The following is a 25,846-nucleotide window of genomic DNA, read 5'->3' as shown; positions in this document are numbered from 1 at the left end:
GTGTTTTTCGTTTTGTTTGGGGTGTACTGTTGATGTGGACTGGCCATGTGGGTGGTGGTGGTGCCATCTTGAGTGCTGGTACAGGCAACATGTGCTTGGGGTTCAAGGGGCCATTTTGAAGAGAGGCAGTGTCTGAGGCCTGCACTTATTTTGCCTAGCTTTCATCCATTATGCCCAGGGGTAGTGAGTGGTGCATGGGCCTAGTCTTTCTGTGGGGTGTCTTCTTGAATTTAAACATCATTGAGGCCATAGATGGGCTGGGATTGTGCTCAATTTTGTGGTTTTTGACGTTTTTTGGGGGCTGCTGGTGGGGCCTTTTGCCCAGGGGTAGTGAGTGGTGCATGGACTGAGTCTGCCTGTGGGGTCTCACTCTCTTTAATGTAAACATCCTGGATGGCATTGGATTGTGGTGATTTTTGTGTGTTTTTCGTTTTTTTTGGGGTGTACTGTTGATGTGGACTGGCCATGTGGGTGGTGGTGGTGGCCATCTTGAGTGCTGGTACAGGCAACATGTGCTTGGGGTTCAAGGGGCCATTTTGAAGACAGGCAGTGTCTGAGGCCTGCACTTATTTTGCCTAGCTTTCATCCATTATGCCCAGGGGTAGTGAGTGGTGCATGGGCCTAGTCTTTCTGTGGGGTGTCTTCTTGAATTTAAACATCATTGAGGCCATGGATGGGCTGGGATATTGCTGAATTTTGTGTTTTTTGTCGTTTTTTTGGGGCTGCTGGTGGGGCCTTTTGCCCAGGGGTAGTGAGTGGTGCATGGACTGAGTCTGCCTGTGGGGTCTCACTCTCTTTAATGTAAACATCCTGGATGGCATTGGATTGTGGTGATTTGTGTGTGTTTTTCGTTTTTTTTGGGGTGTACTGTTGATGTGGACTGGCCATGTGGGTGGTGGTGGCCATCTTGAGTGCTGGTACAGGCAACATGTGCTTGGGGTTCAAGGGGCCATTTTGAAGAGAGGCAGTGTCTGAGGCCTGCACTTATTTTGCCTAGCTTTCATCCATTATGCCCAGGGGTAGTGAGTGGTGCATGGGCCTAGTCTTTCTGTGGGGTGTCTTCTTGAATTTAAACATCATTGAGGCCATGGATGGCTGGGATTGTGCTGAATTTTGTGGTTTTTGTCGAATTTTTGGGGGCTGCTGGTGGGGCCTTTTGCCCAGGGGTAGTGAGTGGTGATGGACTGAGTCTGCCTGTGGGGTCTCACTCTCTTTAATGTAAACATCCTGGATGGCATTGGATTGTGGTGATTTTTGTGTGTTTTTCGTTTTTTTTGGGGTGTACTGTTGATGTGGACTGGCCATGTGGGTGGTGGTGGTGGCCATCTTGAGTGCTGGTACAGGCAACATGTGCTTGGGGTTCAAGGGGCCATTTTGAAGAGAGGCAGTGTCTGAGGCCTGCACTTATTTTGCCTAGCTTTCATCCATTATGCCCAGGGGTAGTGAGTGGTGCATGGGCCTAGTCTTTCTGTGGGGTGTCTTCTTGAATTAAAACATCATTGAGGCCATGGATGGGCTGGGATTGTGCTGAATTTTGTGGTTTTTGTCGATTTTTGGGGCTGCTGGTGGGGCCTTTTGCCCAGGGGTAGTGAGTGGTGCTTGGACTGAGTCTGCCTGTGGGGTCTCACTCTCTTTAATGTAAACATCCTGGATGGCATTGGATTGTGGTGATTTGTGTGTGTTTTTCGTTTTTTTTGGGGTGTACTGTTGATGTGGACTGGCCATGTGGGTGGTGGTGGTGGCCATCTTGAGTGCTGGTACAGGCAACATGTGCTTGGGGTTCAAGGGGCCATTTTGAAGAGAGGCAGTGTCTGAGGCCTGCACTTATTTTGCCTAGCTTTCATCCATTATGCCCAGGGGTAGTGAGTGGTGCATGGGCCTAGTCTTTCTGTGGGGTGTCTTCTTGAATTTAAACATCATTGAGGCCGTGGATGGGCTGGGATTGTGCTGAATTTTGTGGTTTTTGACGTTTTTTGGGGCTGCTGGTGGGGGCTTTTGCCTGGGGTAGTGAGTGGTGCATGGACTGAGTCTGCCTGTGGGGTCTCACTCTCTTTAATGTAAACATCCTGGATGGCATTGGATTGTGGTGATTTTTGTGTGTTTTTCGTTTTTTTTGGGGTGTACTGTTGATGTGGACTGGCCATGTGGGTGGTGGTGGTGGCCATCTTGAGTGCTGGTACAGGCAACATGTGCTTGGGGTTCAAGGGGCCATTTTGAAGACAGGCAGTGTCTGAGGCCTGCACTTATTTTGCCTAGCTTTCATCCATTATGCCCAGGGGTAGTGAGTGGTGCATGGGCCTAGTCTTTCTGTGGGGTGTCTTCTTGAATTTAAACATAATTGAGGCCATTGATTGGCTGGGATATTGCTGAATTTTGTGGTTTTTGTCGTTTTTTTGGGGCTGCTGGTGGGGCCTTTTGCCCAGGGGTAGTGAGTGGTGCATGGACTGAGTCTGCCTGTGGGGTCTCACTCTCTTTAATGTAAACATCCTGGATGGCATTGGATTGTGGTGATTTGTGTGTGTTTTTCGTTTTTTTTGGGGTGTACTGTTGATGTGGACTGGCCATGTGGGTGGTGGTGGCCATCTTGAGTGCTGGTACAGGCAACATGTGCTTGGGGTTCAAGGGGCCATTTTGAAGAGAGGCAGTGTCTGAGGCCTGCACTTATTTTGCCTAGCTTTCATCCATTATGCCCAGGGGTAGTGAGTGGTGCATGGGCCTAGTCTTTCTGTGGGGTGTCTTCTTGAATTTAAACATCATTGAGGCCGTGGATGGCCTGGGATTGTGCTGAATTTTGTGGTTTTTGACGTTTTTTTGGGGCTGCTGGTGGGGGCTTTTGCCCGGGGTAGTGAGTGGTGCATGGACTGAGTCTGCCTGTGGGGTCTCACTCTCTTTAATGTAAACATCCTGGATGGCATTGGATTGTGGTGATTTTTGTGTGTTTTTCGTTTTTTTTGGGGTGTACTGTTGATGTGGACTGGCCATGTGGGTGGTGGTTGTGGCCATCTTGAGTGCTGGTACAGGCAACATGTGCTTGGGGTTCAAGGGGCCATTTTGAAGACAGGCAGTGTCTGAGGTCTGCACTTATTTTGCCTAGCTTTCATCCATTATGCCCAGGGGTAGTGAGTGGTGCATGGGCCTAGTCTTTCTGTGGGGTGTCTTCTTGAATTTAAACATCATTGAGGCCATGGATGGGCTGGGATTGTGCTGAATTTTGTGGTTTTTGTCGATTTTTTGGGGCTGCTGGTGGGGCCTTTTGCCCAGGGGTAGTGAGTGGTGATGGACTGAGTCTGCCTGTGGGGTCTCACTCTCTTTAATGTAAACATCCTGGATGGCATTGGATTGTGGTGATTTTTGTGTGTTTTTCGTTTTTTTTTGGGGTGTACTGTTGATGTGGACTGGCCATGTGGGTGGTGGTGGTGGCCATCTTGAGTGCTGGTACAGGCAACATGTGCTTGGGGTTCAAGGGGCCATTTTGAAGAGAGGCAGTGTCTGAGGCCTGCACTTATTTTGCCTAGCTTTCATCCAATATGCCCAGGGGTAGTGAGTGTGCATGGGCCTAGTCTTTCTGTGGGGTGTCTTCTTGAATTTAAACATCATTGAGGCCATGGATGGGCTGGGATTGTGCTGAATTTTGTGGTTTTTGTCGATTTTTTGGGGCTGCTGGTGGGGCCTTTTGCCCAGGGGTAGTGAGTGGTGCTTGGACTGAGTCTGCCTGTGGGGTCTCACTCTCTCTAATGTAAACATCCTGGATGGCATTGGATTGCGGTGATTTTTGTGTGTTTTTCGTTTTTTTTGGGGTGTACTGTTGATGTGGACTGGCCATGTGGGTGGTGGTGGTGCCATCTTGAGTGCTGGTACAGGCAACATGTGCTTGGGGTTCAAGGGGCCATTTTGAAGAGAGGCAGTGTCTGAGGCCTGCACTTATTTTGCCTAGCTTTCATCCATTATGCCCAGGGGTAGTGAGTGGTGCATGGGCCTAGTCTTTCTGTGGGGTGTCTTCTTGAATTTAAACATCATTGAGGCCATAGATGGGCTGGGATTGTGCTCAATTTTGTGGTTTTTGATGTTTTTTTGGGGCTGCTGGTGGGGCCTTTTGCCCAGGGGTAGTGAGTGGTGCATGGACTGAGTCTGCCTGTGGGGTCTCACTCTCTTTAATGTAAACATCCTGGATGGCATTGGATTGTGGTGATTTTTGTGTGTTTTTCATTTTTTTTGGGGTGTACTGTTGATGTGGACTGGCCATGTGGGTGGTGGTGGTGGCCATCTTGAGTGCTGGTACAGGCAACATGTGCTTGGGGTTCAAGGGGCCATTTTGAAGACAGGCAGTGTCTGAGGCCTGCACTTATTTTGCCTAGCTTTCATCCATTATGCCCAGGGGTAGTGAGTGGTGCATGGGCCTAGTCTTTCTGTGGGGTGTCTTCTTGAATTTAAACATCATTGAGGCCATGGATGGGCTGGGATATTGCTGAATTTTGTGGTTTTTGTCGTTTTTTTGGGGCTGCTGGTGGGGCCTTTTGCCCAGGGGTAGTGAGTGGTGCATGGACTGAGTCTGCCTGTGGGGTCTCACTCTCTTTAATGTAAACATCCTGGATGGCATTGGATTGTGGTGATTTGTGTGTGTTTTTCGGTTTTTTTGGGGTGTACCGTTGATGTGGACTGGCCATGTGGGTGGTGGTGGCCATCTTGAGTGCTGGTACAGGCAACATGTGCTTGGGGTTCAAGGGGCCATTTTGAAGAGAGGCAGTGTCTGAGGCCTGCACTTATTTTGCCTAGCTTTCATCCATTATGCCCAGGGGTAGTGAGTGGTGCATGGGCCTAGTCTTTCTGTGGGGTGTCTTCTTGAATTTAAACATCATTGAGGCCATGGATGGCTGGGATTGTGCTGAATTTTGTGGTTTTTGTCGATTTTTTGGGGGCTGCTGGTGGGGCCTTTTGCCCAGGGGTAGTGAGTGGTGATGGACTGAGTCTGCCTGTGGGGTCTCACTCTCTTTAATGTAAACATCCTGGATGGCATTGGATTGTGGTGATTTTTGTGTGTTTTTCGTTTTTTTGGGGTGTACTGTTGATGTGGACTGGCCATGTGGGTGGTGGTGGTGGCCATCTTGAGTGCTGGTACAGGCAACATGTGCTTGGGGTTCAAGGGGCCATTTTGAAGAGAGGCAGTGTCTGAGGCCTGCACTTATTTTGCCTAGCTTTCATCCATTATGCCCAGGGGTAGTGAGTGGTGCATGGGCCTAGTCTTTCTGTGGGGTGTCTTCTTGAATTAAAACATCATTGAGGCCATGGATGGGCTGGGATTGTGCTGAATTTTGTGGTTTTTGTCGATTTTTGGGGCTGCTGGTGGGGCCTTTTGCCCAGGGGTAGTGAGTGGTGCTTGGACTGAGTCTGCCTGTGGGGTCTCACTCTCTTTAATGTAAACATCCTGGATGGCATTGGATTGTGGTGATTTTTGTGTGTTTTTCGTTTTTTTTGGGGTGTACTGTTGATGTGGACTGGCCATGTGGGTGGTGGTGGTGGCCATCTTGAGTGCTGGTACAGGCAACATGTGCTTGGGGTTCAAGGGGCCATTTTGAAGAGAGGCAGTGTCTGAGGCCTGCACTTATTTTGCCTAGCTTTCATCCATTATGCCCAGGGGTAGTGAGTGGTGCATGGGCCTAGTCTTTCTGTGGGGTGTCTTCTTGAATTTAAACATCATTGAGGCCGTGGATGGGCTGGGATTGTGCTGAATTTTGTGGTTTTTGAAGTTTTTTTGGGGCTGCTGGTGGGGGCTTTTGCCCGGGGTAGTGAGTGGTGCATGGACTGAGTCTGCCTGTGGGGTCTCACTCTCTTTAATGTAAACATCCTGGATGGCATTGGATTGTGGTGATTTTTGTGTGTTTTTCGTTTTTTTTGGGGTGTACTGTTGATGTGGACTGGCCATGTGGGTGGTGGTGGTGGCCATCTTGAGTGCTGGTACAGGCAACATGTGCTTGGGGTTCAAGGGGCCATTTTGAAGACAGGCAGTGTCTGAGGTCTGCACTTATTTTGCCTAGCTTTCATCCATTATGCCCAGGGGTAGTGAGTGGTGCATGGGCCTAGTCTTTCTGTGGGGTGTCTTCTTGAATTTAAACATCATTGAGGCCATGGATGGGCTGGGATTGTGCTGAATTTTGTGGTTTTTGTCGATTTTTTGGGGCTGCTGGTGGGGCCTTTTGCCCAGGGGTAGTGAGTGGTGATGGACTGAGTCTGCCTGTGGGGTCTCACTCTCTTTAATGTAAACATCCTGGATGGCATTGGATTGTGGTGATTTTTGTGTGTTTTTCGTTTTTTTGGGGTGTACTGTTGATGTGGACTGGCCATGTGGGTGGTAGTGGTGGCCATCTTGAGTGCTGGTACAGGCAACATGTGCTTGGGGTTCAAGGGGCCATTTTGAAGAGAGGCAGTGTCTGAGGCCTGCACTTATTTTGCCTAGCTTTCATCCAATATGCCCAGGGGTAGTGAGTGGTGCATGGGCCTAGTCTTTCTGTGGGGTGTCTTCTTGAATTTAAACATCATTGAGGCCATGGATGGGCTGGGATTGTGCTGAATTTTGTGGTTTTTGTCGATTTTTTGGGGCTGCTGGTGGGGCCTTTTGCCCAGGGGTAGTGAGTGGTGCATGGACTGAGTCTGCCTGTGGGGTCTCACTCTCTTTAATGTAAACATCCTGGATGGCATTGGATTGTGGTGATTTTTGTGTGTTTTTCGTTTTTTTTTGGGTTGTACTGTTGATGTGGACTGGCCATGTGGGTGGTGGTGGTGACCATCTTGAGTGCTGGTACAGGCAACATGTGCTTGGGGTTCAAGGGGCCATTTTGAAGAGAGGCAGTGTCTGAGGCCTGCACTTATTTTGCCTAGCTTTCATCCATTATGCCCAGGGGTAGTGAGTGGTGCATGGGCCTAGTCTTTCTATGGGGTGGCTTCTTGAATTTAAACATCATTGAGGCCATGGATGGGCTGGGATTGTGCTGAATTTTGTGGTTTTTGTCGTTTTTTTGGTGCTGCTGGTGGGGCCTTTTGCCCAGGGGTAGTGAGTGTTGCATGGACTGAGTCTGCCTGTGGGGTCTCACTCTCTTTAATGTAAACATCCTGGATGGCATTGGATTGTGGTGATTTTTGTGTGTTTTTCCTTTTTTTTTGGGGTGTACTGTTGATGTGGACTGGCCATGTGGGTGGTGGTGGTGGCCATATTGAGTGCTGGTACAGGCAACATGTACTTGGGGTTCAAGGGGCCATTTTGAAGACAGGCAGTGTCTGAAGCCTGCACCCATTTTTCCTAGCTTTCATCCATTATGCCCAGGGGTAGTGAGTGGTGCATGGGCCTAGTCTTTCTGTGGGGTGTCTTCTTGAATTTAAACATCATTGAGGCCATGGATGGGCTGGGATTGTGGTGATTTATGTGTGTTTTTTCGACTTTTTGGGGTGTATAACTGATGTTCCTCTGTCTTTCATTGCTTTTAGGTGCACAAGAGAACCACCAGTGCCAGGAAGAAGTCCTGCTGCGGTGTGTGTGCAGCACAACGTCACGTGTGGCCACAGACAACTCTGCAACTTGTGCAACTGCGGCCTGCTGTTCAGAGTGACATCTGAAGAAGATGGCCCCAAAAAAAGTTCCCCGTAGCTCCTCTAGCAAGAAAGATGCCAGAAAGGAGCAGAAGAAGCAAGTTACCAAGCAGACTTGTGTGCCGCCCGCCACATTTTTTGGGAATAAAAAAAAAAGTACGCCTGCAGCAGCAGCGGGATCTGCTGGGGACCAAGCTGGGAGCAGCACCCCCGCTCCATTGGGCTCAGTGCCACCACCCCCACGCCAACTTAAGTCCAAGCCCTTGAGTGCTGCAGAGACAGCCAGTCTACTTGTTCAATCACCATCGACCATTGATGTTGGCTCATCACAAGAAAGTAGCAGCAATGTCCCTCAATCAACACACGTTGTTGTAACTCATCTGTCGAGTGTTGAACAACCACAGCCCCAACAACAACCACATGTGCAAGTACAAGCCCAAGTACATGTGGAAGGAGAGGCGGCGCAAGGAGAGGAGCAAGCAGAGGTGCATGGAGGGGCACAACAAGTGGCCACAATAGTTGTTCCTCCAGAAGTAGGGGCACATCTGGAAATCGACAATCAAGCCGAGGTATCATTCGAGGAAGCCACTCCTCCTGATGATCATTCATTGTCTTCCACATCCCGAGCAAGGAAAAGATCAAGGGTGGTGGTGTCTACATCTTCTTCAAGCCCCCCTCCTTCTGATGATATGGATCTTACTTGGGAACCAGCACCAGTGCCATCTGAGAGTGAGGCTCATGCACACCATGATCTGACAAAGGTAGCTAAGCGTAAAAGAAAGGTCGTCGAAACTCTCATAGTTATGGAGTGTGATGACGCTCAACAAGAAGTGGCGTATACTCCTGCTGCTGAAGACTCTCACGACGACGACGCAGTCATCACTAACGTCACTGAAGCCACAGCGGGCATGCAGCAAACAGACATTTTGACTCTAGCCCGACAAGCTGCTGAGCGTGACGATGAAGTCGACGAGGAGGCAATGGGAACACCACAATCCTTGAAGTTAACTAGTACACCACAACCTACCGCTTCCATATTTCTTACTCGCCAGAAGGGACCTCCATCCACCTCGACCTCAATTAGTGGTGGGCAAAGTGCACAACGTAGTAAAGTTCAGCAATACGCATCCTCCACTTTATCTGGCATTAGCAGCATGACCACCACCAGTATCGCCTCCTCCGGCCCCCCCAGACATTTCAAGTCCGCAGTTTGGGACTTCTTTAGTGTTAGCACAACAAGGGAAAACCTAGCCATTTGCAGCATTTGTAAGCTTGCAGTTAGTCGTGGTAAGCTTGGTACCAACTATGGGACTGGAGGCCAGAGAGGTCATCTTAAGAGACAGCACCTTGTCCAATGGCTTGCGCACCTAAGGGAGATCAAGGAAGCCCGAATTGCAAGTCGAGAAAACGTTGATGTTCCATCAGATGATGACGATGAGGAAGAAGCGTCACACACTTCACTTACACCCAGTACCCCTGTCAGCACACCCCCTGTGAGCCACACTAAGAGTGTGGGACAGAGTGAGACACCAATGCGAAAAAGTTCATCAGCGAGCGTAACTGGGTCGAAGAAGTCATCATCATCATCCCGTAAAATGGCCCAGGGCAACATTAAAACAATGTGGTTTTCAGACGCGCCATATGAACGCAACCACCCAACGGCGCGTCTGTATAACACTAAGCTGGCTAAAATGCTAGCGCTGGATCTTCTCCCTTTTTCTTTTGTAGAAGGGGTTGGTTTTCTAGAATTAGTGGCAGGGCTCTGCCCTAAATGGAAGGTTCCTAGCCGGTTCTATTTTGCCCGAGTTGCGGTTCCAGCACTACATGAAGATGTGCTGGAGGTGATTGTGGCAGCTTTGCAGAAGAGTGCTGTTCACACTATACATCTGACAACAGACATGTGGACCAGTGGCGCAGGCACTGATTACATGTGCATCACTGCACACTGGGTCTCTTTTTCAGGGGTTAAAGCAAAGCTAAACGCAGGTGTTGACCTGGACCAAGTTTTTAAAGCTGCTCGGAAACATGCAACACTAGCCATGTTTGGCTTGGAGCAACGTCATACAGCACAAAACATTTTGAATGAGTTTAACACAAAGGTCTTTCACTGGCTGTCCCCAAAAAAACACGACATTGGTTATGTTTCCACGGATAATGGCGCCAATGTAGTTAAGGCCATGGATCTGGGTCACTATTTCAGAGTGCCGTGTTTGGCGCACTGTATAAACCTGGTTGTTAAAAAATTCTTGGATAAAGACAGTCCAGCATGCCAGTTAGTGGTCACCTGCCGAAAAATGTCCAACCATTTCAGCCATTCTTTTAAGGCCCGGAAGCATCTGAGGCGCCTGCTACATGAACGTAGAATGCCAGTGAAAGCACTCATCCAGGAGGGGCCAACACGTTGGAACTCAACCTTCTACATGCTTGAGCGTCTGTATGAGCAGTTTACGGTACTCAATCAGTATTTCTTAACACTGGGTACAGCTGTGAAGGACCTGAGGTTAAATGCGGCGGAATGGGAGCTAGTTAAAAGCCTGACAGACATGCTTCGTCCTTTTGAGGTCTTCACGCGTGCAGTCAGCAGGGAGGACTGTAATTTGGGAAAAGCTATCCCATTGTTGCGCATGCTGGAGCACAAACTGAAGGCGGTGTCTTCTAAGTTTCAAAAAGATGAAGAAAAGCAAGAAGCTTTTGTTTTGGCGGAGAAATTATTAGAGCGCCTACTTGGCGATGAACGTCTTCAAAAGATCCACTCAGAACAGCATTACATTTGTGCTACTATTCTGCATCCACGCTACAAAAAGGCGCTGGCAGGCAGTGCATTATTTCCTTTTGGTGATGAAGATGTTACAAAGTACAAACATTGGCTAGCCTTGTCAGCCATGAGGTTTGAAAGAGAACAGAAGCAAATTGAAGGAAAAGGAAGTACATCAGCATCAGCAGGCCATCCCCAGTCAAAAGACTCCACTTCTGCACCTGTGGCTGTGGCAGAAGTGACCTCTCAGCCGTTAAAGACACCGGCAACCGGATCATCTGCACCAGACACAACAGAAATATCGGGTGATGATAGTGAAGAGGACTGGCTAGCTGAGCTTGGGTTTGGTTCTCAAAAGGTCCGAGCAAAAAGTAAGCTAAGTGGAGGAACCATGGAGAACCTTGAGTTGATGGTGCAGGACTACCTGAATGACTCAACAGAGGTCTATGTTAATGCTGACCCATTGGCGTATTGGCATGGGAAAATAGAATTGTGGCCAGAGATCACCAGCCTGGCTATACATTACTTGTCTTGCTCACTCGCAAGCGTGTCTTCTGAACGTGTTTTCAGTGCTGCTGGTGGCATTGTAACTTGCAAACGGACCCGCCTCTCGCCCAAAAATGTGGAGAGGTTAACAATGATCAAGATGAATGAGCACCTCATACCACCAGATTTCAAAGTACCAGATCGCACGACGTAAGAAGACGAGGAGGACAGCAACTTAGATGAGAGAATTTCTTCTGTGTTAGGTGACACTGACCTACTCCTGCCTGAATTCGCAGAGTATGAGGACGAACTCTTCTTCCCTGACACCGAGCCCTGAAAATGAGCCAATGAATCAAAAATGTTCTTCTTCGTACTTATTCACTTTTATTCCTGTGTTTCTGTCTTTCTTTGTTTTGCACAGTTAATATAATTACAACTTTAATCACCTGTACTTTTGCTTTTTGGCTGTTTGGGGGTCTTCTACTTGTTTTCGCCTGGGTTGACGGCTCTGGGGCCATTGCTGGGAAGGTCTAATACCGGATAAAACTGGTTTGGACAACATCCATGCGGGAAAGCCTTTTGGCACTTTTTGTAACTTAGGGTTCGTTAGGGTTAGCCCTAGCAGCAGGATTTCATGTGTTTCGGGGTGTTCTTGATTTTTGCAACTGAGTTCTGGGGTCCTAGAGCACCCATGGGAATGTGTAATTTTGGTTGCAAGTGATTTGAAGAAAATCCATGGTGGGAAAGGGGGGATCACTTACTCTGAGAGGCACTTAGTGTTGAAAACATTTAGCCATTTACACTTGAAGGAAGAAAATGACACAGACTTAAGTTTCAGGAAAACAAACTTACTGTTAAACCCACACCCACCAGACTCAAAAGCAGTAAAAAACAGGTATGCTCAGATAAAGTTTCAAAAAGTATATTTGTAGCCCTAACAAAATAATCTCCCGCAGGACCCTCCCTAACCCCAACGATTGTCCTTCAAAAGTCCCAAAAACAACCCAAATCCCAATTCCCACCCCCCAAAAGTCTCTAAAAAAGGGGCAAGGGACACTACGGCAGGATGCTGTTTACTTTAGCGGCCAGGGCATCATACTCCTTGCGGAGGGTGGCATGGTCGGAGCGGAGGCCCTCCACCAAGTTCTTGTATGTTAAGACCTCCTGCTCTAGGTAGGACACTCCGAGGCATAAGCGGCGCTGGCGTGCCTTGCAACTCCTGTGGGGGGCAGCTGCTGTCTTTGCTGCTGGGCGGTGGCGGTTGGCTTTGGTAGCCCGGCTCCGTACCGCTGGAGTACTGCGCTGGCTGGCAGCCCGTGTGGGCCCGGCGGAGGATGCAGCTGTAGCAGTGGATGTACCTGTAGACTGCGTGTCCTCCTCCTCCGGGGCCAGCAGCCGCCGATATTCTGCCACAGTGGCATCCAGCCTCCGTTGCCGGGCCATTCGAGCCTGCTCCTTCCTTGATGGTTTTTTTTTATTTGGAAGGAGCAACTATATGAAGAAAGAAAGACATAGTCTGTAACCAATGCTCCTTAAGATTAACACAAAATGATTGAGAAGAAAGTTGTGTCACAGTACAACTAGCAACTTGAAAGCACAGTACATAACTATTGAGGCAAGTATCTATCTAACCTCCCACTTCTTCATCCTTGCTCTAACATTAGTGGGAGTTTAAGGAACAAATTCTACGAGCACTATGAACTTCCATTACAGTCGACTATGACAGTACACCAGTCTTATTCTTCTTCTTCTCTCTTGTTTAGGAAAATTGGTACGTTATCTTCTGCAAGCCGGCATAATGCCAGCGCAGTGAACTTGCACCCGAGAAAAACAGACGCACACCATGATGAGTGAGACAGACTTGCGTTACTGTACCGGTCCAGTACATGCAGGTGGTGAAGCTCTTACTTTTCTATTACGGGTGGCACTGAGAATACTCTGTTAAAAGGGCTACTGCTTAATTAATTTAACTTTCACCCTACAGTGCAAATGAGTACTAGAAAAGGAAAATGAAGAAGCTAAATAATCTGATTATCTATCACTTCACATGGGATGTATTTGATTCATATGGGATGACTTTAGGTGCTTTGCTTTTTATTGAGTGAACAGTGATACACCCACACATGAATGACGTACTACTACTAAACTAAACTTATTAAGAGAGGTAGGGAGTGTCCACCGTAATAACCGGATATATGCTGTGCTTGCAGTTGCAATACAAACTACTGCTACTATTCATGGTAGTATTTGGACAAAATTACAACTTCTTTTCCTTGCCTTTCCTACACTGGAACGGACGTGCGGGTGCGGTGTTACATGCTCTTCAAAGTAACACTTAGTTCATCCAGTGACCGTCTACTCTCTTTAGATACACATATGCTATCTAAGAGTCAGATAGTACCATGATCCAGGCATCCATCCATTCAAAGTATATGCACACATACAGTTTCAGTTTCACCCGCCTAGGCTGTTCTCCTTCCAACCATCCTTGCTTCATCATTCACTCAGCCATGCACCATACTATATTCTTTCCTTCCCAGCCACCTCAGGGACCAAGCAAACACATATCATTCTTCTTTGCCAGTCATCATTAAATTTCTCGTCCTTCCACACTTACTTACACCCTTCTTTCGCTTTTCGTTCATCCCATCCATCAAGTTCATCTCAGATCTGATTGGGATTCTTCTCGCCAAAAACTTCACAGCTAAGTCGAAGTACATTTAGAGGAGGCTACTACCTTGTTGATTTATAATACACCCGTGCAGAAAGCACACTCTGCAGTCTTCAATCTCAATAAGCAAGGAATATATAGCTTACCTCTGCCCGCCACCACCGTGTGAACCCTCACAGGCACATTGGTGTCGTCCGGCACTTGCACCGCCTCCTCCCCAGAAATGTTCTCCTCATCCACCAGCACCACCACCTCCGCGCTGGCCCCGCCACCAGATGTTCCACCTACAAAGTACATTTAAGAATGTTAGAATACACCACTCACTACTATATAATATTTGGTCTAGGAATAAAGAAATGTGAAAAAAAACAGAAAACAATGTCATAATTTGTGACTGTCTAATCTAAAGTAAAAATGTCCCTTTTTCCAGGGAAGGCTCAGTGCATAGAGCTATTGCTGACTAGAATGGGAGTCCAATGGATTTGCCAAATGTGCAATCTTAGTTAGCTACATAGACAGACTAATAAGAATAATCTAGTAATACCACAGGGAGTCATAGTCGAGGCAGGATAAGAATTTAGATACAGTCTACAAGAAGATCAAAGACGATTTAGAAAAAATCGAATGAGGAACGCTAGGGAAAAATAGGTACTCTATATTAAAATGAAAACTTACTGGGGCCAGCAAAGAAGCCCTCGCCTGGCCGATCCTGGCCTTCTACAGCAGCAGCAACTACCTCCTCCTCTGTCCTCTTGCCCTTGGGGGGAGCTGATGTACAACATGAAAGAAAGAAAGACCCGAAAACATGGATGATTGTTGTCAACCAAATCAAACATTTCAAAAGAACAATAACAAAATATTTTGGCGAAATAGCAAATAGAGAACTATTCCACGGGATATATTGACCGATCTCATGTGGTCTACTACGTTATTAGTATTGCTTGATTTGCGGACAGTCGACTTGGAAAGTTCTTATGTAACTCACTAAACAAACTACTAAAAAGGTTCGCCTAGGACTGGCAGGCAGCAGTCCGCAGCACACGAAGTGACAGACAAAGTCCATAGTGATTGCAGATCAGTGAATACTCAAACTATCAATCCACCACCACTATTTCTTCTTATCGCCATGTGTACAAAGGAAGGACTGGACTTGAGTCTGTAGGGGCTGATTTAAAAGCGCCTTGCGGCTCTTTTGCTCCATTGTTGCATGACTTTTGTGACGCAGCGGCAGAACAAAAGAGGGGCCATGGTGCGGCGTTTATTAACAACGTGACGCATATGGGAGATGCATCACGTTGTAAAGCCCTGCGCCATCAGGGGGCGTTCCGGCGCAAGGGAGGGTGTTCCTGCGCAGGAACGCATCCTAAAAGTGGCTGAGGGACATCTACAAGATTTCAATCAGTCACTTTGAGGACAATGATGCGTGACTCAAACCCTGCGCCTGCTTGAAGCAGACGTACGGCTTGACGCAGCATTGGGGAGATACGGCACCCCAGAGCATTGCTGGAGCTGCACCATCGTTGCGACGCAACTCCAGCAATGCGCCGCCTTTACGGCACAGAAGCGTAACGCTTCAGTGACGTTTTGGGCACATGGTGCGCCGCATTGTAAATACGGCGCACCATGGGTGGTGGTGGCGTGGCGGACAATTACTGCCGCATCCATGCTACTTTGCAGGGATGCGCCGGTAATTAAAAATCTGACCCTTAGTGTCTAGCATTACGCTGTTCTTTAAACTACACTCATGCATAATTTCACAGGCCAATGAAATGAACACAAAATTGAAAACAAATAAGCATAGTAGCAGCGCTACTGAGAAGGAGAGCAGTGCACCTGAAATGCACAGAAGATTTTGACATATAATTTACCTACAATGTAATCAGCAGCATTATTGCTATTGGTAAAAAACAAAAATTTGCAAGATAAATAATAACACACAGAGCAGGAGAAAACAGAGTAGTAAAGAAATAGCTACTACTACTCACCAAGCCCGGGGATCTCAAGGCCGAGCAGGTCCAGCACATCGCGTTCCCGGTCCAGGATATCCGTCCAACGGTGGGTGACCTGGTTGTAGGTGCGCCGGACCCGAGAGTGTTGGTACATGGCCCGGCACACCTTCTCCCACTGCTTCCGGCGCTCCCGGATCCCGTACCCGCTAGCGATCCTGCCGCCTGCCATGATGGTCCTGTGGAGGCGGCGCTGAACATAGAAAACTAGTGCGCCCAACTCCTCCGCGCTGAAGATCTCCCGGGGTTGGACATTCTCCCCCCTCAAACGCCCGCACGGGAGCCGGGCACGGGGTGCGGGACCCTTCCCATTCTCAGGATGCTTCCCGGCTCCCTTTACCATGGTCTGGGCAGAAAAGAAGCTAAATAATAAAGAAGAAATAGAATAGGGAAGAAGAAAAGAAAAGAGTTTAAAAAAGTAGTTTAAAATTAACCAAAAGTAGCAGAAAACACAAAAATATAGAGCTAGAAAAATAGAGGGATAGATAATAAATAAAATAGATTAAAAAAACTTCAAACAAGCAAAGGATGGCAGAGATTCAGAGAGGATACAGAAAGCATGCCCAGAACCATAGCAATGAATGAGAAACAAGATGGCCGCGCCCGTTCACGACCGCGTGGGTAAGTTCGCGCAAGATTTTCCTCGCAATCACACGCAAAATTGTACTAGCGAGCCGCACACTTTGCGAGATTACACATAGCGCCCGGAAATGGAATTACGTCACGCAAACAAGATGGCCGCGCCCATGTACGACCGCTAGGGTAACTTCCCAAACGTTGCGCTACAAGCGGCTTGCGAACACGCAAAAAATCACGCGAACAAACACGCCGCAAAAAAAACAAATCCTGTCTTCGCACGAATTCGCGGCTTCAAAATCGATCTTGCACGAATTCGCGCCCCGCGAATCGCGCGAAATTGCAAAAAAACGATTTTTGCAAAACTGAAAGCACTCAGCAGGTGCAAAAGTTCAATCTTAACATTTGTAACCATTCCCTCTAGTGCTTCCTGAGGGGCCCCTACAGAGTTCAGTTGCCTATTTGCAACTATTCTATGACCCTGCTCTGACCCTCACAGCAGGCTCATAGATTAGCTACAAGTAGGCCACAAAGGTCCTGTGAAAAAAAATTGCACTGCAACAGAAAGCAAATTACAGATAAGGAAGCAGGTGCCAGACTGGCAGTTTAAATTCAGTGACACATTAATCAACCCCAAATTAATTCATGTCAGTTGAAGCAGGGCAGGTGTGCTTGCTTTTTTCACCCCCATAATCTACAGTGATAAACAAACCAGAGGGTGGCAGTGATGTACCAGAGGGTGGCATGGGTGTACCAGAGGGTGGCAGTGGTGAAACAGAGGGTGCTGTGAACCTGTGATGATGAACCAGACGTAGAAACAACATAGTCGCGGCCGTTGCGAGCCGACAAGTAAGTTCGCAATTGCGAACTGGTACAAAATCCTCGCGAACTGGCAGAAACCCTTGCGAACACAAAAAAAAAATCCGCTAATTCGCGAGAATTCGCGGATTTTGCGGATTGCGAATCCGTAAATACGCAAGTTCGCGGATTGCCAATTCGCAAAATCCGCCCATACTTAGTCATCAGTGATGTCATCAGTGATGTCACTGACCATGTCATGAATGATGTAATATGTGACATCGTGTGTATATGACTAAAACAATCCTAACAAACATAAGGGAAGGGTAATTGCAAAAAGGAACCTACAGATTTATTTCGATACAAAAATTCTATTCTTTTTAATACATTTTCATGTTAAAAACAAACATTGTATACATCCAAGTTACGTAAAAATGACACACAAAAACAAATTATACAGTATTAATAAAATATTATCACGCAATATAAAAAATGGAAGAAAGTGGCAATCAATACTTTCGACGTGCGTTTCGGCATTCTGAAAAAACGCCTTCTTCAGGAGCCACAAATTGTATCTGAAATACACAATTGATAAACATAAAAATACAATCACTTACATTTATTAAAAAAAGATCTATTTCAATTAACAATAAAACATTGTATAAGGCATAATTAATTCGACAAATTTAAAACAATCTTTCTATGCAACACACCTTCCCTGCTTGCTATAGCAATATAATATTTGCTAGACAAGTTACAAAACTAATATTTTTATATTTGAGCAGTTGTTTGGTAGCCAAACCAAAGTAAATAGGGACCCAATGGAGAATGACCATACCAGGCTTAGATAGTATTAGGGCGATTGTGTAAAAGAGGTAAAAACCAGAATCATTCAATCACTAGATATTGATAACCACTTTGTAAGTCCTAAACTGTACCATAGACAGTTATATATTACAAGGAAGACAATACTTACTCTTAAAATGTCATCACAATGGCTAGAACCAACTTCTAATTCCTTAACACTTCATAATTCAGTGTTGTAAAGGATATGACAATAAATCACTCTGGGTGGAAGAGGACATACATTAGATACCATACTTCATGGCGATGCAAAGCTATAGTACAGCTCAATCATGTGGATGACAGACACAACATAATTTGCTCACCCAAAAGAACAATATGTGACATCATCAGCAGTGGATTGCGGGTGCGCGAAATATAGTTAGTACAACTAACTATATAGGAGCAATTTCAATGGTTTTTTTAAATGCTAATTCCTAACTATGTAAGGCCTGAAACCTATGGTTTTTTAAGTGAATATATATATATATATATATATATATATATATATATATATATATATATATGCGCTTTCTTAAGTTGTTTTTTGGGTCCTCTGTGCCGCTTTTATTTTAATTTCACTGTGAACTGTTGCTGATTGTATGTTGTCACTGTAGCTAAACTGTAATCTTCGGTTTTCTCAGCCTTGTTGTTCTGCTTGTTGTTTCTCGCCATTTTCTGCAAGGGAGCTGGCCCGCCTTGCTTCTTGCTCCTGTTTCCTGCCACTCCTGCTTCTTGACACCCAGCATCCTTCCCCCTGCCCAGCACCTACTTAATGAAGGCTGCAGTGCGGCCGCGAGCCAAAGTGCCAAAGTGCCAAAGACAAGCCCATCTGAGCCCGTCACTCCAGGTTTGTGCCCAGCGTCAGGAACCCTGGCCCCCCGGCCACCCACAGATACTCAGCCACTGAGCTCCAAACCCTGCACCCCAGATGCTGCAACAACAACTGCTGCATCACTTCTCCACGATCAACGGTAGGACCTTTTACCTGTCACCTCTGCCTCTTCACTTGCAACTCAGGACCTCCTGATTTCATGTAAAACTCCACCAAATACACCTCACTGATAACGGCCGCACCAGGACCACTCCAATGCCTCCTGTTCAATGCCAGATGACTCTGCAAATGTGCCACCAAAATCTGAGAAACCATCACCACCTTCACACCAGATGTTACCTTCATCACAGAGACCTAGCTCAACCCCTCCTCCACACCCGGCATCACCACCGCGATGCCCAACTGCTACAAGATATTGCACCAAGACTGCACCAACAAGCAAGGAGGCAACATCACCATCATCCACAAAGAAACCCTCCATTGCACCACCAACGAAGATGACACCACCCCGATCATGGGTCTCCTCAACTTACAACTTCAAGACTACGACAGAACAACCATCAAAGGCACTCTCACTTACAGATCACAGGACTATGGACGAGCTTCTGTAACTCTATCCCCACCCCACTCACCATCGATTCCAAGCCCTACATCTTCCTCGGTGACCTCAACTTCCACATCAACATCTCCAAAGATGCAAACTCTGCCAACCTCCTGGAAAGCATTAGCAGCATCGACCTCACCAAACTGGCACCAACCCCACACACAATGCAGGACACAAGCTCAACCTGATATTCCATACCAGAATCATGTACAGTCATGTCACCAAACTCACCTGCACCAACCACGCCATCATCCACTTCACCATTACAAGCTCCCCATGCACCACCACCAAGCCCCCCAGCTCCTCCCATACAGTTGGAACAAAGTGGCAGAAACTTAATGAAAAGCTGTCCTCAACACCACCCAGCCTGACTCGCAACTAATCTGGAACAGGCTGTCCAGAATTTCTCCTCCTGGATTTCCAGCTGCGCCGACAGTCTCATCTCTGTGAAGTCCAGCAAGACAGGCAGATCCACCAGTCAAGCCAGTTGGTATGCTCCAGAATTAATAACAATGGAATGCAACTGCAAACAGCTAGAAAGAAGATGGTGCACCAGCAAAGATCCCACGGGCAGAGCCACCTCCATGACAGCCCTCAAGAAATACCACCAAGACCTAAAAGACATGAAAAGAAGTGCCTTGGCAGACCGCATCTAAGCAAGCTCCAATCACAGCAATAATCTCTTCAGCATTGTCAAAGAATTCTTCAGCCCGCCAGCCAGTAAGAACATGATCTCTCCTTTCCAGGAACTCTGTGACACCCTGGCGATTACTTCCACAACAAGATTTCTACCATCTATAGAAACTTCAAACCCGAACCCACTGACCTCTGCCACCTCTGCACACCAACTGATGCCACCCACAACTATCTGACCACTGCATGAGAACAGCTCACCACACAGAGCACCACAGCCATTATGACCTCCATCCACTCTGGTGGACCCATGGACCCCTGCCACTACTGTTTCTACAAACAGCGGGAGCAAGGAATTCAGCTGCAAATTCACCTCCATCTTCAATGCATCAATCACTGCAGTCGCCTTCCGAGATGGATGAAAACATGCACAGGTTAGACCTATCCTCAAGAAACCCTCTGCTGACCTCAGCAAACTCAAGAACTACCTGGACATCGCTCTGCTTTCTTTCCCCAACAAAGTCCTCGAGAAGGCCATCAACTGGCTACTCACTGAATGCTTGGAGAGTACCAACCTGCTGGGTACCTCTCAATCCATTTCCCTGTGAACCGCAGCACAGAGACCATGCTGATCACTGCCACCAACAACATCATTACCCTCATGGACCAGTGACAAACAGCGGCCCTGATCCTCCTCAACCTCTCGGCAACATTCCATACCATATCTCACCACACCCTCTTCAAGAGACTCCACTACATCGGGATCCAGAAAGAAGCCTTCAAATGGATCTCCTCCTTCCTCACAAGATGAACCCAGAGAATCTGTCTACCACTCTTCACTTGGTAACCCAAGAGCATCATCTGCAACATCCATCAAGGTCCCAAAAAGGGGGGGTGGGGTCGCACACTACTCACACACCGGCGGTATCGCCCCTAAGGACTCTGGTTAGTGTAGTTAAGTGCTCCGCGATGCATCATCTTTCGATCTTCTGCTGTCTTCGCTGTCTTCGCCATCCCTGGACACGTGTTTCGGGGTATCACCCCTCATCAGCAGGGATAGGCCGTGTACTGGGGTTGCCGATGGCTGCCAAATATCTGCCAGGTATAGTACCACTCAGGCGCGTAGGTGCGGGGTCCCAGGCTCGTCAACCGGCGGCTCAAGGGAGCTTAAAGTTACAAAAAGGGGGGTGGGGTCGCACACTACTCACACACCGGCGGTATCGCCCCTAAGGACTCTGGTTAATGTAGTTAAGTGTTCCGCGATGCATCATCTTTCGATCTTTTACTGTCTTCGCTGTCTTCGCCATCCCTGGACACGTGTTTCGGGGTATCACCCAGACTAGCTTGAATCCAGTGGCAAGGTGAGCAAGAGACTGTAGTAGGGTCCCGAGTTACCATATAGAACACAATAGGCCCCACCTGCCAATCTGTTAAGTTGACCAAACTGTCCCAGCTGTTCTTTCTCTATGAATAGGCCCCAAAGTGTCTCTCTTACAAGACATCTCCTCAGTGAGGCGCAGCTACCCCATGCCACCACTCCCTCATTGTGCCAACAGCCTCTGTTCATCTTGGTCAACAACAGCCCAAAAATCCCCTCTCCCTCGATGTCCCAAACTTGTGGTTCGCTTACCCACAAAAACCTCAAGAACAGAGAACTTAGTAAGTGAGAGGAAAGTGTCCGGCAACAGGCCACTTTCACATCTTTTAATTTCCCAATTTATCATAATCAGCACACCGGTACAAATTAAGCTGCCCAGAAATATCTCCCTGTTACAAGACCCACGCCTGGGCATACCCTGCCAACTTAGGGCAAACAAAGCAAACACTAGGAGATGATAGACGGAGCGCTGACATTTTCCAGACACTCACCCCCAGTCACTGATCTGGGTTGAATCATCTGAACTCAGCCCTGCACCCACATTGACAGACCATGCCCACAACCTCAACAGCAAACAAACCATAAAGTGCCAAATCAACGCAGACTCCTCTGCCTGCTTTCACACCCTCCGCATGTTCTGCAAGAGCTTCAAGTGGCTCACCCTCAACACAAGGAAAACCACGAATCAAGCCCTAGTCACCAGCCGGCTGGACTATGGCAATGGCTCTACACAAGAATCACCACCCAACTCCTGCATAGACTCCAGATGATACAGAACTCATCTGCCAGACTCATCCTTGACCTCCCCAAAGGAATCCACATCACCTCTCACCTCAGGAAGCTCCATTGGCTCTGCATCCAGAAACAATGCCAATTCAAGATGCTGACACACGTCTACAAGGCCCTCCATGACCGAGGACCATCATTCATGAACCACCGCTTGAACTTCCACCAGCCCTCCAGGCACCTGCGCTCCACCTCCCTCGCACACACTCCCCGTGTCTGCCAAAGCCACAGTGGAGCATGTTCCTTTCCCTCCCACGCTGCTAAGTCCTTTCAATATCTTGCCCACCACCTCTGAACATCATCCTCACTCCCAGAATGCAGAAAGTGACCCATCTTGGCTTTTCGACTGATCCTAGCATGAACCTAGTGCCTGGATACACTCGCGGGTGATTCGCCTCCATCTACAAATTCAAGTTGGTTGCTTGATTGATTGGTTGAAATGTAGTTCTGTAATTTTTGTAATTCTGGAATGTGATAAAAACAAAAATGTTATAGAATCAAAGCAAATCCTTAGACTTTGCTTGGTGATGCACAAATGATAAATATTTGCTGAAACCTGATTTCCACACATTTTCATTTGTGTGCTATATAGTTTTATCAGTGAAACTGCATGTCAGTGTGAATTTTGTTGCCATTTCAATGGAAAAAAAAGCTTTTTGTAAATGAAAATGTACTACTATAGCATGCTTTAGTAACATATTTGTGAGAGTATGCTTTAAAATGCATAACTAGCTACACACCACGCCCGTACCACTCTCCTGTTCAACTGGTGTGGCTCATTTGCTATACTTGTTATTTCTGTGATGCTTAAATCTTTCACAATCCCTACGACTTCTGTGATATAACATTGATGCCAGCACTCCCACTCTGAAAATTGTTCTAGCACTGCTGCTGGTTCCAGCCATATTGTGCTCTCCTGTTAAACTCATTTATGATAACTAAATGAGACAAAACATCTTGTTAGACCTGACATCCTTGGCATGGTTTCCCCTGATTTTCTTTGCATTCTGACCTCTTGTTTTGCTGACTTTGTTTCTGCTGGCTTTAGGACTCTAGGCCCTTTACCACTGCTAACAGTGCTAAAGTGCATGTGCTCTCTGCTTTAAACATGGTACCATTGGCCTATCCATATTTTGCATATTTAGTTTAATTATAAGGCCTTAGTAAAGTGAACTACCCGTGTCCTGGGCCTGTAAAGTAAATGTTACTAGTGGTCTTGCAGCACTGATTGTGCCACCCACTGCAGTAGCCCTTTAAACATGTCTCGGGCATACCATTGCAGAGCCTGTGTGCAGTTTTAAACTGTCACGTCTACCTGGCAAGTTAACCCTCTTGCCAGTCCCAAACCATCCTTTATAATACATATAAGTCACCCCTAAGTTAGGCCCTGGACAGCCCCCTTTTGTACCGCTTTTGGCCGCAATAGGTGTGGCAGGGTATGCTCAGACGTGAGTCCCTTGCTCACTTTGCCACTGGATTCAAGCAAGCCGGGCTGAAGACGGCTGGAATGCCAGAAACCAGTCCTCGGAAGCTTGTTTCCGGTCCAGGGAAGACATGGCTTGGCAGTTCGGGCTGGACTGTTCTCATGAGGCACAGGGTCAGACTGATTTGCATATAGCCATGTCTGAACTGGGGTGGCAGAGTGGGCTAAAGAATGGTGATGGATTAAACCCAGATCTTTTGACTGGGTGTGAGTGTTTGATTGATTCAGATGCTCCGTCCATCACCACCCCCTTTTGTACCGCTTTTGGCCGCCATAAGTGTGGCAGGGTATGCTCAGACATGAGTCCCTTGCTCACTTTGCCACTGGATTAAAGCAAGCCGGGCTGAAGACGGCTGGAATGCCAGAAACCGGTCCTCGGAAGCTTGTTTCCGGTCCAGGGAAGACATGGCTTGGCAGTTCGGGCTGGACTGTTCCCATGAGGCACAGGGTCAGACTGATTTGCATATAGCCATGTCTGAACTGGGGTGGCAGAGTGGGCTAAAGAACGGTGACGGATTAAACCCAGATCTTTTGACTGGGTGTGAGTGTTTGATTGATTCAGATGCTCCGTCCATCACCACCCCCTTTTGTACCGCTTTTGGCCGCCATAAGTGTGGCAGGGTATGCTCAGACGTGAGTCCCTTGCTCACTTTGCCACTGGATTCAAGCAAGCCGGGCTGAAGACGGCTGGAATGCCAGAAACCGGTCCTCGGAAGCTTGTTTCCGGTCCAGGGAAGACATGGCTTGGCAGTTCGGGCTGGACTGTTCCCATGAGGCACAGGGTCAGACTGATTTGCATATAGCCATGTCTGAACTGGTGTGGCAGAGTGGGCTAAAGAACGGTGATGATTAAACCAAGATCTTTTGACTGGGTGTGAGTGTTTGATTGATTCAGATGCTCCGTCCATCACCACCCCCTTTTGTACCGCTTTTGGCCGCCATAAGTGTGGCAGGGTATGCTCAGACGTGAGTCCCTTGCTCACTTTGCCACTGGATTCAAGCAAGCCGGGCTGAAGACGGCTGGAATTCCAGAAACCGGTCCTCAGAAGCTTGTTTCCGGTCCAGGGAAGACATGGCTTGGCAGTTCGGGCTGGACTGTTCCCATGAGGCACAGGGTCAGACTGATTTGCATATAGCCATGTCAGAACTGGGGTGGCAGATTGGGCTAAAGAACGGTGATGGATTAAACCCAGATCTTTTGACTGGGTGTGAGTTGTTTGATTGATTCAGATGCTCCATCCATCACCACCCCCTTTTGTACCGCTTTTGGCCGCCATAAGTGTGGCAGGGTATGCTCAGACGTGAGTCCCTTGCTCACTTTGCCACTGGATTCAAGCAAGCCGGGCTGAAGACGGCTAGAATGCCAGAAACCGGTCCTCGGAAGCTTGTTTCCGGTCCAGGGAAGACATGGCTTGGCAGTTCGGGCTGGACTGTTTCCATGAGGCACAGGGTCAGACTGATTTGCATATAGTCATGTCTGAACTGGGGTGGCAGAGTGGGCTAAAGAACGGTGATGGATTAAACCCAGATCTTTTGACTGGGTGTGAGTGTTTGATGGATTCAGATGCTCCGTCCATCACCACCCCCTTTTGTACCGCTTTTGGCCGCCATAAGTGTGGCAGGGAATGCTCAGACGTGAGTCCCTTGCTCACTTTGTCACTGGATTCAAGCAAGCCGGGCTGAAAACGGCTGGAATGCCAGAAACCGGTCCTCGGAAACTTGTTTCCGGTCCAGGGAAGACATGGCTTGGCAGTTCGGGCTGGACTGTTCCCATGAGGCACAGGGTCAGACTGATTTGCATATAGCCATGTCTGAACTGGGGTGGCAGAGTGGGCTACAGAACGGTGATGGATTAAACCCAGATCTTTTGACTGGGTGTGAGTGTTTGATTGATTCAGATGCTCCGTCCATCACCACCCCCTTTTGTACCGCTTTTGGCCGCCATAAGTGTGGCAGGGTATGCTCAGACGTGAGTCCCTTGCTCACTTTGCCACTGGATTCAAGCAAGCCGGGCTGAAGACGGCTGGAATGCCAGAAACTGGTCCTCAGAAGCTTGTTTCCGGTCCAGGGAAGACATGGCTTGGCAGTTCGGGCTGGACTGTTCCCATGAGGCACAGGGTCAGACTGATTTGCATATAGCCATGTCTGAACTGGGGTGGCAGAGTGGGCTAAAGAACGGTGATGGATTAAACCCAGATCTCTAGACTAGGTGTGAGTGTTTGATTGATTCAGATGCTCCGTCCATCACCACCCCCTTTTGTACCGCCCTGGACAGCCCAAGGGCAGGTTGCAGTGTATTTAAAAAGTAGGGCATGTACTTTTAAGTTTTACATCTCCTAGTAATGCAAGGCCTATCTCTCCTATGGGTTAACATTGGGATTACCTTATTACATCTTATAAGTGTAATTTCCAAT

This window comes from Lissotriton helveticus, chromosome 4_1, assembly GCF_964261635.1.
Source record: "Lissotriton helveticus chromosome 4_1, aLisHel1.1, whole genome shotgun sequence".
In the NCBI taxonomy this organism is placed as follows: domain Eukaryota; kingdom Metazoa; phylum Chordata; class Amphibia; order Caudata; family Salamandridae; genus Lissotriton; species Lissotriton helveticus.
This window is presented reverse-complemented; position numbering follows the sequence as displayed.